We start from the raw sequence: 14,881 nt of genomic DNA, 5'->3' as shown, positions 1-14,881 counted from the left end.
AATTCCCGACCCTGGTTCTGTGCTCGACTATTTCAAATCCGAGTTCTTAAAACTCTGTGTTAACCATGCTCCACTACGCACAATTAGAGTACAGGGAGCCCACCTTCCGTGAGTTACAACGGACCTTATAGCACTCTACAATTTCAGGGATGCCTTGTGGAAAAGTTACCAAGTAACTTGCACTACCAAGCATCTTAATAACTACAGATTCCTGCGGAATATGTGCACAAGGCAAACAAGACAAATAATCTTCGCCAGAATACATCAAACTCAGCTAATTTAAAAAAGGTTATCAACAATATATTCTAGCCATCAGCAACCAAGTAATATCACTAAGGAGGATATTACTCTGACAAATCCCACTGACATTGCAAATGCATTCAATGATTACTTTGTGGGGTGTGCTACAAACTTATTAGCGAAATGCAACCCAAACCACAAACATGAAAAATTCTGAGAGTACCCCTATAGCCCCACCCTCTCCCAACACTGCTCACAATTTTCAATTTGTCCCAGTATCTGAAGAGGAGATTACACAAGCACTCCTCAACTTAAAACTAAGCAGCCAATGTGGACCTGATTTACTGCAATCTAAGCTCCTAAGACTTTAGTGCGCCAGCCATTGCCAAACCAATTGCGTCCATAGTCAACTCTAGTCTGTCTGCAGGCCATATCCCTAAGACCTGTAAAACTGCCAGAGTTGTCCCAATCTTCAAAAGTGGGGACAAAAATACTCTCAAACTACAGGCCAATCTCTCTTCTCCCAATACTATCCAAAGTCATGAAAAAATGTGTTCTCTCCCAATAAAGCGATTACTATAACAAGACAAATTTCCCTAGCCAATTCCAATCTGTCTTTCGCCACAAACACTCCACGGTAACTACCCAGCTAAAAGTTTGCAATGAAATCCAGTGTGGAATGGAACTCGGACAACTCACTGGTGCAATATTCCTAGATTTTGCAAAGGCTTTTGATACTCTTGATCATGTTATCTTGCTTAACAAACGCCAGTGCTCTGGAATAGGGAAGCATGCTTTAAACTGGTTTCTTTACTACCTATCATGTAGATCCCAACATGTGTCTATCTCAGGCTCTAACTCGAACCCCTCTGATATCACCTGTGGTGTCCTGCATGGCTCTGTTCTGGGGCCCCTACTCTTCTCAGTGTTCATCAATGAAAGTCCTACAGCTTATAAGGGAGCTTCAATACACATGTATGCAGATGACACAATCTTATATGCACACAGCCCTAGCCTCTCCGACCTTGAACACGTACTTCAATCTGACTTTTTGTGACTTTAAAATTGGATTTCCCAAAATACATTGTTTTTAAACACTGACAAGAATGTAACAATGGTATTTGGGACCAAGGCTAAATTTTAAAGCGTCCAATGACTGAGCTCCAGATCAGAACCAACGCTAATACCACCCTAACTCCTGTTTCTAGTTTTAAATACTTGGGCATATGGTTTGACTCCCATTTAACATTTGGGATGCACATTGATACCCCGACATCCAAATCCTATGCCAAACTAGGTGTACTTTACAGGAACAAATCCTCCCTAAGTCTGCAGGTCAGAAAGCATATCGCCCAGCAGATGCTAATGCCTATGGGGACATAGTATATGGCTCAAAGAACTAGATTGGTCATCACTTGAGTCTAGACGCAAAGTTCATCTTTCCTGTCCTGCCTTCAAATACTTTCTGGGCAAGCTATCCGTCTATCTGAACAAGCTCCTCACCCCTACCATATGCAGCACTTCTCATCTGAGATCTGACTCCAAAAGATTGTTCATGGTCCCAAGGTTCAGCAAAGTATCCAGCCACTCCTCCTCTTACCGTACACCTCAAAACTGGAACAATCTACTGGAGACTCTCACAGCCACCACCAGTCAGTGTTCTTTCAAAACTAAAGCTATCTCACATTTTAATCTGGTCTGTAATTGTTACATATGCCTATAACATATTATCTCTAACTGTGCATGCAATGTATTGTATATAATGTATACCCTGTTCACTTATGTAACTATGTATTTGTAACCATGTATTATTTGTCATCTTAACTCTATGGCCAGGACATACTTGAAAACGAGAGGTAACTCTCAATATATTACTTCCTGGTAAAACATTTTATAAATAAATAAAATATTTCTGAAATGGTGCCCAAGCAATATTAACTGTTAAATACATTTAATCACAAATATCTTTTTCATTTTTTATCATGAAGTATATAGCACTGGTAAAAATGTAACTATATTGATTAGTGCTTGCGCTAATAGGTTACTGGGCTCAACACTGTAAAGTGAGATGAGAAAACATGATTTTATAAAGACGGAGTTTATGCGTATTATGATAAAGGTGAAATTGTTACCAGCTGTTCCACTTATCATTTAAGACCATTGACCTACAATTTATTGCCTTTATGCTCTTTCCCAGATAATAAAATGATTTATATTCAGTCAGTTTTTATGACAATGTTGTACGTAGGTTTTCAATTACTAGATGCTTTTAACAAATCTTTTGATATCTCAAAATAAAGTTGAACTAAAATTTTACTTAAAAGGACAACTCCCCATAAACCAGATAAACTGCTGCTTGCTTTTACTGTATATATATTATATATATATATATATATATATATATATATATATACCGTCACATTTTATATTTTTTATATACATTTATATATATGTGTATATATATATATATATATATATATATATATATATAAAGATAGATACAGGCATACCTCGCATTAACGTACGCAATGGGACCGGAGCATGTATGTAAAGCGAAAATGTACTTAAAGTGAAGCACTACCATTTCCCACTTATCGATGCATGTACTGTACTGCAATCGTTATATAAGTGCATAACTGATGTAAATAACGCATTTGTAACAGGCTCTATAGTCTCCCTGCTTGCGCACAGCTTTGGTACAGGTAGGGAGCCGGTATTGCTGTTCAGGACGTGATGACAGGCGCATGCGTGAGCTGCCGTTTGCCTATTGGGCGATATGTACTTACTCACGAGTGTACTTAAAGTGAGTGTACTTAAAGCGGGGTATACCTGTATAGATATATATATAAAAGCATTTGTTTACCTTATTTCACACAGTGGCATCCCCTCACCCCAATCCCTGAGATATTTCATTTTAAAATTCCCTTACAAAGATTAATATCTGGGAGAAATAACATAGCCACTTGGGCCAGCCTCACTCTGATAGCCAACAGAAAGCATTGACACCATCCTGTGATGACATTTCCTAGCAAGTGTTGGCAAAAGTAAAATATTAAATATCTTGACAAACGTGGGATCCCGGAGCTTTACAGTAAGTACCACCGCTCAGAGCCTGAGAACCCCCTAGTTCATATAAGGTTAAAAAAAAAAAACAACAATAGAGTTAAAAGGAACAGCTATCCTGATGAAAATGTCCTACACTGAAATGTTGATTTTCCAATAAAGTATTTATTTTTAATCTATAAAGACTGGTGAGCCCCATCCTACTGTACCTCTTTCGTGGACGTCCTACAGTGTGTAGAAGCTGTTCCATGTGAAAACCCAACAACTCCTATATGCAGCACCAGTTTCCTATAATAATACAATGAGGAATGCATTCTTGTTGGTATAAAAATCAGACATAGCAGACACATGCATATATACACACCGTATAATTGTATCGCTAAACTAAAACCACAATTACTTGATACACTGCTTCACCTTACAGGAAGTTTCCCACATTTCTTTCGAATACTCCACTTTTACTAATTTCCGTTCCTAACACCTCTGATAGTTTCTCCTGTCCTGAGTCACAGGGCAAGATCTTTCATAGTAAGATGATAATCAAACACTGTCAAGTACATTGTTTCTCACCATTCTATTTTCAACCCTTTCTTAAACAACGTAACACACTCCTTTTAATGTATGTCCTTTTTTATTATTTGTCATGTGTGAGGATTTTATTTTAAAGTTTCCTATAGCTTGGACTTCTGGAGTGAAATAGTAAAGTGTTTTTTTTTTTGTAGAAAAGTTTTTAGATTTTTCATATTACTATAATAACACAATTGTATTTTTTTGTTGGTGATTTTCAAGTCCTTTTATACATTCCACAGTGCGCATTCAAGCATGCAATAGGTTAATGAGCAGCTATTTAAGATCATGTGCCAATATCAACATGCTAAATGTTGTTTGATTCATATTTTCATGAAATGTTGTTCACAAACCTTCCTAAAAAGGAAATTCACGTTAAAGTTTTCAGAATGCTTGGAGAAAGACTAAAAAAATCTAAACAAAATCTGTCTCCTTGCAACCATTAAAACTATTAGCAGCCCTTAATCCGATGTATTTCAAAGTTCCAGTGGCTATAGTGACCCTATAGAAATGTAGGTTGTGATATTTTCCAAGTGGTAGTCCAATGCAGTGGGACCCCCCCCCCCCCAAAAAAAAAAGTTATTAAACAACTTGGTGTTATCGGCTTCTTTAACAAGAACTCGATCATCATTAAAATGACTCTGTTACTTATTAAAGAGAGGATTTTCCCAGGCTTTTCAGGCCAAATCTGACCCGCCCGCTCGGATTCGTTAAAATCCATCCATGGGGCTTGGATTCTCAGATTTACCATTATTTATATACACTACCGACACACTTAATCCGAGCAGGGCTAGTTCCGCAAGCCGGGGGATGCCCCGGCTTGCTAGCCCCACTCCCTCGGCGTGCCGCGCGTCACCGGGTGCCAGCGCCCCCTGCACGCGCGTGAGCCCTGGTGTCCCGCGATGTGGGGGACGGCGGCAGGGGGTTCCGGGGGACCCGGCGGACCCGGCAGCGGGAGGGAGAGCGCCCCGATCGGAGGGCGCTCTTCCGCTGCTTCGGCGCGCGCCCGGCACCATCCGGCGCGCGCCAGGTTACTGCTGCGGCCGAGAACGGGCAAATGCTCGAATAAACTCGGCCGCAGCAGTACTGTACTTCTCCCCCTATTAAAATTCCATACGACGGTTTCGGATTCAGTGCGCAGGTTCGGATTCCAAATCCGTCGGACGAAAGTTCAGTAACAGGAAAAAATATGAATCTGACCTTTTTAGGACTAATCCGTGGAAATCTGTGACCTGGCCAATCTGCATCAGATTTGGATTTAGGCGGAAAATTCATCCATCTCTATTACTTATTCGTATCATGTAAAATATTAATGTTTTACTTTCCTCTAGGAACACTAAATACGAGCAGTTCAGTTACTAATGTTTATCTGTTTGACTAATGATGTCTTCACATTTACGAGGCGGACAAAAGAAAGAGCAAAAGCAACAATGTTCCGTTTGCATGGAGGACTGACAAACAATATTATCACAAAAAGATATTAGATGCAGATTGTAAAAACCATCCAAAGCTTTCTTTTTTTTTTTTAACCATTTAACCTTAAAAATTTAAGACATTACTTAAAACTAACTATAGCTAGTACAAAAACGAAAAGAAAAAAAACCAAAATGTTTTTGTACTAGCTTTGGTATGCTGAGCCATTCCATGATTACAGCAGCATCACCTCATCCTAATCAGGTTGTTTTATTTATTATTTAAAGGGGTCACATTTGCACTAGCTTACAAGCACTTATTCACAATTTATGAGGGCAGATCACTATTCTTCACCTTGTTAAAACTAACTACAGGCATACCCCGCTTTAAGGACACTCACTTTAAGTACACTCGCGAGTAAGTACATATCGCTCAATAGGAAAACGGCAGCTCACGCATGCGCCTGTCAGCATGTCCTGAACAGCAATACCGGTTCCTGACCTGTACCGAAGCTGTGCGCAAGCGGGGAGACCATAGAGCCTTTTACACGTGTGTTATTTACATCAGTTATACACATATATGACAATTGCCGTACAGTTCATGCATAGATAAGTAGGAAAAAGGTAGTGTTTCACTTTAAGTACATTTTCTCTTTACATACATGCTCCGGTCCCATTGCGTACGTTAATGCGGGGTATGCCTGTATACTTTCTTTTTAAACAGCTATATTTAACCTATTAGGCTACGGCCCCGGTGTCGGCGCTGCACGCACGCCTGCCAGGCTGGCGGCACGTGGAGCTGTGATCCTCAGTCTGTGCAGAGCTGCTTAGGGAAAGACCGGGCCGTGACAGGGGGGCGCGGCCAGGTTCGTCCTCATTGGCTGAACCGCTGGGGGGCGTGGCCAGTGCTCCATCGCCAGTTCTGAAGACAATTTTACTGTCTTCAGAAAAATCTGGTCACGCAACACAGCAGCCAAGGCAGTACACGGGCCCAGCCCCATTGAGGGGTGGTTCTTGTCCCTGCAGCGCACCCCACAGCTTGCACTGCAGCAGGCACCGGGGACCTAGCCTAAAGAGGCAATCCAAGCGACACTTTAAAAAAAAACAAAAAACCTTTTGTTTGTTTTAATATATGCAGCCTTTGATTATCATTATTGCAAATGAATTACGTAAGCAGCCGATTGATTAGTTCTGCTGTGATCGATCAGGTAAGATTCTTCTTCCCAGGGTTTACTAAATGGCTGCCTTTCAGTTTTAATCAATTCTTCAGGCAGTGTAACAGCAGCTACAATGTATTCTTTTATTACTAAGGTAACATTATCTTTTATTAAAATTTGCAGCTCAAACTGCTGGGAATATTGGCAACAAATTATCACAAACAGGAAAGTGTTGCAAAGATCTTGCACTGCTGGAGAGGTGGGCTAAAACCTGCTATAGAAATCAAAGAATGCTCAATATGTTAAAACTCATTAAAAAAATGGCATTCAGAGTTGAATTTACAACAAAAAAAGTAGTATCTAATACTCCAAATAAGTGCACTCACGATACCAGGTAACAAATCGCCACGGGGGCACAGCAACAATGCTCCCGCTAGATGCGGAGCCACAGTTAGATAAAAAATAGAAAAAGAGGCACTCCCTTGTTCTTCTAAAGATTATAATATTTATTGCACAAGCATCAACATTTCCGTCCACTTGCAAAGGTTCTTAACAAAGTTTCGCATGCGGACCTTTGCGTTGATTCTTGTGCAATAAATGTGATAATCTTTGGAAAACCAGTGGTTCCTCTTTTTGTATTATCTAATACTACAGAACTGAAAAACACACATGTAGGATGTTGCCTGAATTGCTCCTTTAAAGATGCCAATGTCCATCCCCTCTTGTCCTAGAAGGGACCACACCTTTAATTGACCAGTATATGATGCAATTGAAGAAGATACCGGTCCTATGGAAGGCCTTTGATGTTTGTCTATGTTTATCTGCGAAAAAATGTTTACAACCTGAAAGAAATCAAGTAATAATCTGAAAAAATTCCAGGAAAGTTGATCAAACCTCTAGAAATAGTATGCCCTACATTTGATATGAATGCCTTTTTACTTTAATAGTAGTTTGGGGACTTGCATGTGATTACAAATTAATCTAGAAGCAATTTCCCCACGACTTGCTTCAAACTATTCACCAGAGTATTTTGTTTTAAAATGCAGTAAGGTATATTTTTCAATAGTGTCACAAACACGAAGTTCATTATTATGCAAATACCATCTACTGAACAAGTTGGTTAATTGCAACTCATTTACATAATTAATGAACTCTCAAATGAATTATGCCTTTGCATGTTTGTGCATCATTGTTTTAGAATAAATTATAAAATTCCTGTCAGATTTAAAGGCCCTATTGGAATCCCACAGCATTGTTTTGAAAGTTAATTACAAAGTGCTTGTCAAATTTGTAATTTTTTTAAAATGTTGTTGTAAATGTAATCCTAAAGTAAAATGGCATTCCAAAAAGTCCTTCTAGGCCTAAAAAAAAAAAAAATACCTTGCATGTTGATTTCTTATAGGAGCAACCCATGGCGGGTCCTTTTTCTTAATTTTCTTTCTTTTTTTAATACGGGATTGAAGAAGAGGGTCCCCAGAGCAGAACCCCACTAATTCATTTGCTGTACACTGTATGGTGGAGGGTTTTTGTCACTTTTTTTTTTACCCACTATAACTTACTTAATGTGTGGTTGAAACCAGCTTCAAACTATCAAGCCAGTATAACCAGTCTCATGTGGACGAGACCCAAGAGGTTGAAACAGCTGCCTGTGGGAAGTTTTACTGTCTATGTACTTTAACCCAGGCTGTGCTGAAAAGCTGTGTAATGCAGCAGGCACATGTTTATAGGAGTCCATGTCAAAATGGATTTGAAGCAAAATGGGACACTGTGTGCTCATTTGCATGTCGCTTCCCAGAATGTGTAGCTGCAGTGGAAGCACTGTATGTTGGGAGATAATGGTGAAAAGCAGGGTTGCAGACCTGCCTGAGACATTTGAATATGCTGACAAGTGAGATATATATATATATATATATATATATATATATATATATACAGTATATATATATATATATATATATATATATATATATATATATATATATATATATTATATATACATACATACATGTACATCCTATTATAATATTTGTTTTTTGTTCTTGCTTGAAACCCTCTTTTGATACTAGCACAATTGGGTCAAAATATATTTTGCACATTGACACTTCACAGTAAGAAATGAATCTGCTGCAAAATGTATTGATATTGAATATTTCTTTCCAGCAATGCTGTATTTAATCATACATGGATTATTTAGGAAGGAAAGCAGCTTCAGTCGTATTTCTGATCGTGGCAGGATGAAGATAATTAGCATCCAATGTAACCTCGCATAAAAAATATGTGAGAGGGGGATTTCCATTTTACTAGTGGTTATATGTATGTGTCCCCTCAAACCTCCCTCCAAATAAATTAGGGAGTGATGAAAATGCTTTAAAAAAATTTTTTTTAAAAGAGCACGCCTGAGGTACCCTGGGAGATATGCTAATGCTTATGCAAAGTATATTTAAATGAGTCACATCCCACGCTTCCTAAAAGTCTGTCCATAAGAACTATACTGAGTTGACAAGCATAAGGCACTAATGAGTCATGACTGATCCGCATCATAACGCGACTGAATGGAACCGGTCAATACGTGTCGGATTCAAATTCCATTTGGCCATCTCTAGTCGTAAACAAATTATAATTGCATCTAAAACATGTAAGGGGAACAAAAGTATGTTTTCTATGGCTTATTTAATCACTTGCAGAATTTAAATTGTAAATGACAAATAAGAATTTCTTGTCAATTGCTTACTTACCTTCTCAGTAACTTTCCCTATTTAACAATGGGGTTCTCTCTATCCCCTAAAAGTGATATGTATTTAATGCTTCGTGATATTGGTTAGATACATTTGTAACAGATGTTACTGCAGAGTTTTTGTTGCCCGATCAGTCCTGGAAAAATGGAGCACCTTTTATCAGACCAAAGTGTAAGCTCTTTGTGCCTGTAATTCTATGCTAGTTATGCAGGTTCATTATCAGGTCTTACAACTGGAAACAAATCAGATGTTAAGAAGAATTGACAGTGCTACACGGCTGAGTGCTTTCACTTTATTGCAACATTCGGTAATGTGGCTAAGGAGGACTAACTGTAACTTTTTTAAAGTCATTGCAATTTTTCAACCAATCTCTGTTAAAGAAAAATCAGTTGAATCAATGATTAATATCTCTTCCAGTTTTTGAAAGGTTAATCAGAGTTTCGTGGTTGAGAAGGTGGAGTGGTTTTGTCATTTTTCTTACCCATCATAACTATTTTAATGGTGGACAGGAAGTTCACTAAAAGTTTAAAACTATGCTTTCAGTCTACTGTTTCCACAGGAAGTGGGGCTGTGCCTTTAAAGATACAGCCCTGCTAACACCTAAGCCCATATCCACACAGGTCCATTACTACCTTAACGATGAGCTAACCTCAGTTAATGCCTCACTAAGCGTTAACGCTCATATTCAAAACTCGCACCTGACATACAGATGCAGCTACCGGTGTTAGACCACTTGCCTAGGAAAATCTGTGGCTATCTCACAGTAACGCTGCGAGATTTCTGCAGCCAGACTAATGGCCCATCGGATTAACACAGCGGGGGAGGGGGGCCCTGCAATTTAATGGGACGCACGCTTTGTGACTCCTACCGGGCTGCGAGTCCCATTCAAACTCAGGCACCCCTGCTGTGTTAATCCGATGGGCCATTAACAGACAGCTGCATCATTACAGACAGCTGCATCTGAACTTGGGAAATATGCTAGTTAGAATACTTTGAATATACTTTGCATTTCCCAATTAGCATATTTCCCAGGTATGTTCAGTTCAGTTTTTTTCACTGGCATCTCTCCACGTGTTGTAAAGAGGCGTGTTTGGAGAGGTATACGTGTCACTTGGTACTTAACAACAGTAAACGCCACTCCTTGTCCCCCACCCTTTCCCCCTCCAGCAAAATCCCTGTTTTAGGATGTGTATGGGACTAACGCCACCTTTAGGTAGCACATGCCAGCCATGTTATTTGAAATAGGATCATTGCTGATCGATCACGGGAGAACTAAATAGTTTTCAAAAAAGGTAATCAAAGGCTGCATATTTTAAAATAAAATAAAAAGATAAATTATTTGTGTTAAAGTGCTGTTTGGATTGACTCTCTAAAGAGTAATTTATCATAGTCTGCCAACAGCAAAACTTGTGGCAAAAAATACTGCACCATATTTATCAAAGAACAAAATCTCACAGCTTTACAGTGATTTATCATTCTTTTGCTTCGCTTTTTCTGCCGGAAGACTTTGGTAAATAATAACCCTCAAGATTGAAAACTTTAAGGCACTTTGGGACTATGTACTAAGCAGAACAAATTAATTTTGGGGTGTTAAATTGACACACGCAAATCACAAATTGTATTGCAGTTGTGTGTCTATGTATTAACCTTTTTTTTTCTTCTCGTGCCTTAAGCGTCACAAATGGTTTCATACTGTTTTGCCATTGATGGACTATGTGACCCAGCCTGCCCTTGTTTTGACTTTTTGTTTTTTTATAAAAACCACAAAGTCACCCCTTAAAATAGGGACACTTCTGATGATTTATTTAAGCTCAATGACATTGCAGTTGATAATAATAATACTATGTTAGTGACTTGGGCCATTGAGTCTTTCTCCTCTAGTACTAATTATGAGCAAGTTATGGCCTCTGTAAAATATTTTCTTGATATGAGTAATAGTGGTGATCTTAAGCTGCAAAAATGTATAAATGTATTATACTTTACCTTAACACAATGATTTTGTGTTCAACCAAACACTTGAGTCTCTCTCTCTTTCTCTCTCACACACACACACACACACACACACACACACACACACACACACACACACACACACACACACACACACACACACACACACACACACACACTTTGTCTATTATCAAACTTAACTTCTACAGCACAGGACTAAAAGACATTACTGTGCAATAGAAGTTAAGTTTGATAATAGAGTCAATAACATCATTTTTAGTGCAGGGGGAGGTGTGTGTGTGTGTGTGTGTGTGTGTGTGTGTGTGTGTGTGTGTGTGTGTGTGTGTGTGTGTGTGTGTGTGTCAGTGATCACACCCCTACAGATACAACACTAGTTGTCTACTAAAAAAGGGAGGCCACGGGTAACGGTTAGGTGTGAAAACCACAACCAAACTGGAATCTAAGTATCCTGAACCAAACGCAAATGACCTCTCTACTGATGAGGGGATCGTCCTTGTTGCGTATGGACCCGTGATAAATGAGAAAGCCGCCAGACATCACTTGGGATTTCCCCACACACTGAAGAATCAGTTAGCGTAAAAGAGGTAATACGTCAAGACAAGAAGTCTGCCGACTACCGAACTGAGATGGCACAGGGGTCAAACAGAATGGATTAAATCTCCACTCAGGTTGAACCAACTGTGATCATGGATACAGAACCCAATGCACAAGGTCACCCTAAACTCAGGGAAGAAAAGATCACCCGACACATGGGAAAACTCGTGACCAAGCAGTCAAAAGAAGAAAGACTGTGCTTGGAAAATATCCTCCTCGAGTGATTGAAGAGTGCTGATTTCAAGCACCTTCTCGAGGAGACATTGGTAATCTGGAGAAAGGGCTCCAATCCCAGTGGGACAGAGGGTTCTCTTCCTCATCCATTCTCATTCGAGCCGCAGGGATATCTCAAGTGAGAGTTGAAGTATGGGCTTTAGCCGTCGTTAGCCCGAGCTTCCCATAAACAGGAGAGGTATGTAACAGGGACTTATCCCTGTTTAAATGAAGCTGCCTCTAGTGTTCTGAGAAATCCAGCAGAGAGCACAATCACAACTATACTGACAGAGGAGATGTTGTATTGAGCACAAAGGCTGTGCTGATAACAAGACACCCGGAGACCAGACCTATATTCCTGGATACAGAGGACCCTCTGTATATCAGACCTATATTCCTGGATGCAGAGGCTGGGCCCTCAAGGGAGCAGCAGGACTGAAACTCCTACATCTGAAGTTTGCCTGGAGAAACTGGAGACGCTAGACCGGCATACTCAGATAAGACTTTGATATACATTTTTCCCATATAGCATGTTATGTGTTTTGGACTGGGAACAGTCAGATAGTTAGGACATATACTGTTTATTTAGTCTCCAATTTGGAGTATCCAGAAGAAAAGGGGGGGGGGGTCAAGGGGTGCTCCAATCTTATGACAACTAGATCAACAGTTAACAATCTTCATGGACCCCAATATAGCAGTGTGGGTATAATATGAATTGGCCTGTGAGTCACTCATAACAGCATGTTGAATAATGTCCTCATAGTAATTAAGGCAGTCCAGGTTAGAGTACTCAACTATAATGGTCAAACATAAAGAAATATAATCCTTACCCACTTCTGCTGTCTGTAGGGGTCCACTGTGGCGTGCCAGCCATGGAGGAGATCCAAATACAGGTAGAACAAAGAAGCAAAGGTGCACTGCCAGGGAGTCAGGTGGTGCAAAAAATAGAATCCATTTAATTCAGAACATCTCTGATAACAAACATAACCCCAGGGGGGGCAACAAACAACCTCTTACGCGTTTCGGACGGGTAGGTCCTTTATCAAGGAGTGTGGAACATATTATGAACAGGGCATCCTATATACCCCCAGTGAACGAGGCTAAATCAAATCATCTGGTAAAATTACTTCAAAACCCCCCATTGCACATGCGCGTGACGTCACAGAGGGTGCCGCCGTCACAAATGAAAGCATCCCCTTCTTGGCACGCCCCCTCGCGCTCCGTCGCCACGCGCATGCGCACCCACAAGAGGAGTACCTAATAGAGCAATTCCAATCCCCGGCTAAACAGCAATACTGAGAACTCTGCCCCAACCCTACCGCTCATGCGCGTGACGTCACGCGAGGCGCCACCGTCACAAGATAGCATCAACCGACGGACACGCCCCCCGCTCGCCACGCACATGCGCACACAAGGAAAATACATTGAATGGGTAACTCCATACAAACTATGCAACCGAGTACTCTGTCTCCCTAGGGCCGCCCCTCACGACCTCCCATAGGACAAGAGGCGCCGCCACTAAGCCAATCAACGATTGGAAAGGGCAACTGACACTCCCCCCTACTAGATGTCGCTCCTGATGGCCCCGGAAGATCAGAGAATAAAACAATTAATAAAAAATGTTTTTAAACAACACATATAGCACTTTACGATGAAAATATAACACCCATAGTTGCAAATACTAGGCTATAAAGTGTTAAAAACTATATCCCATCCAGACAGGTAACCCCTTTCCACAATATAACATTCCACAATGAAAATATGTAAAACAACATTGACTGAATCTCAAGACAACACTTAACTAACGATAAAAACAATTTGGAGTAGGCTTTCTTTTTGTATGCTTTGCCTTGTTAAAGGGACATGATGAATAAAGCCATGTTTGAATTTCCCCAAAACTGGCTCCTGGTGTATCCCTCTGCACATGCCTCTTACAAAGATATACATACATTACAGTAGGGCCTCGCTTCTTGGCGGTTTCACTTCTTGGCGATCTGCCAATACGGTGGTATTGAGAAGCGGGCCGCCATGTCTGCGTATGTGCAGAAGTGGGACGGCCGAGGTAGGGCAGGCGCAGAAGGGGGAGCAGCTGAGGTTGCACATGCACAGAACGGTGGAGCAGCCGAGTTCGCGCATGCGCAGAAGGGGGACGGCAGAGTCTGTGCATGCGCAGAAGGGGCAGGGAAAACAGAAAATCGCTGGTGGACATAGCAAATGCTATTTACACTTTTCGGCAATTTTCACTTTCCGGCGGCGGCCTAGAACAGAACCCGCCATATGAGTGGGGCCCAAATGTACATAATTAAACATTATTCCACATTCTACTTAAAATGTAGTCAAAAAAACAAAAGCACATTAAAAGGATATTGTTCAGACCGATTAGTACTTCATATTTCCATCTCTTTTATTTAAAATGTTAATAATAAACTATTCTTATATAATACAAATCAATTTCATTGCAGCTTTTAGATTTCTAAGTTTTTCATATAAAATAATAAAGAAATCATAAGCCTTTAAGCTTTACCCAAGTATGATTGACATTTGTTCAATCCCAAGAGTACAGTACACTTACAAGAGATTGTCTATATTCTTTTGCAAATTGTTTACTTGTCGTTAAGAAGCCTACAAATTCAAAAAGCTCTTTTTTTAACGTGGTAATGATAATCTGCAGACTTTTACCTGTGCTATATCTCCATTCTTAAATTGTGCTGTACTTCTTCTATGAGTGATATACTGCATATCCCATATCCATATCTTTTTTTAACATACAGTACACTACCCCTTATTTTTTCTATTACTTTCTCTTTTAGGTGATCATATGAGATCAGATCACATCTTGCAATTAACACAGAAAATCCCTATACTTGGGCTGGTGGCATTGAAATGCTAATCCACATTTGGCTGTATGGACATTAATACATAATGTATA

General features: G+C 40.0%; 1 long non-coding RNA gene across 2 annotated transcripts in view; it reads left to right on the top strand.

Annotated features, from left to right (window-relative positions):
- LOC142498548 (uncharacterized) overlaps window positions 1-14,881 on the top strand; it is a 202,457-nt gene that overhangs the window by 144,864 nt on the left and 42,712 nt on the right. The gene's annotated exons all lie outside the window — the stretch shown is intronic.

The sequence above is a fragment of the Ascaphus truei genome, chromosome 7, assembly GCF_040206685.1.
Source record: "Ascaphus truei isolate aAscTru1 chromosome 7, aAscTru1.hap1, whole genome shotgun sequence".
In the NCBI taxonomy this organism is placed as follows: domain Eukaryota; kingdom Metazoa; phylum Chordata; class Amphibia; order Anura; family Ascaphidae; genus Ascaphus; species Ascaphus truei.
This window is presented reverse-complemented; position numbering and strand designations above follow the sequence as displayed.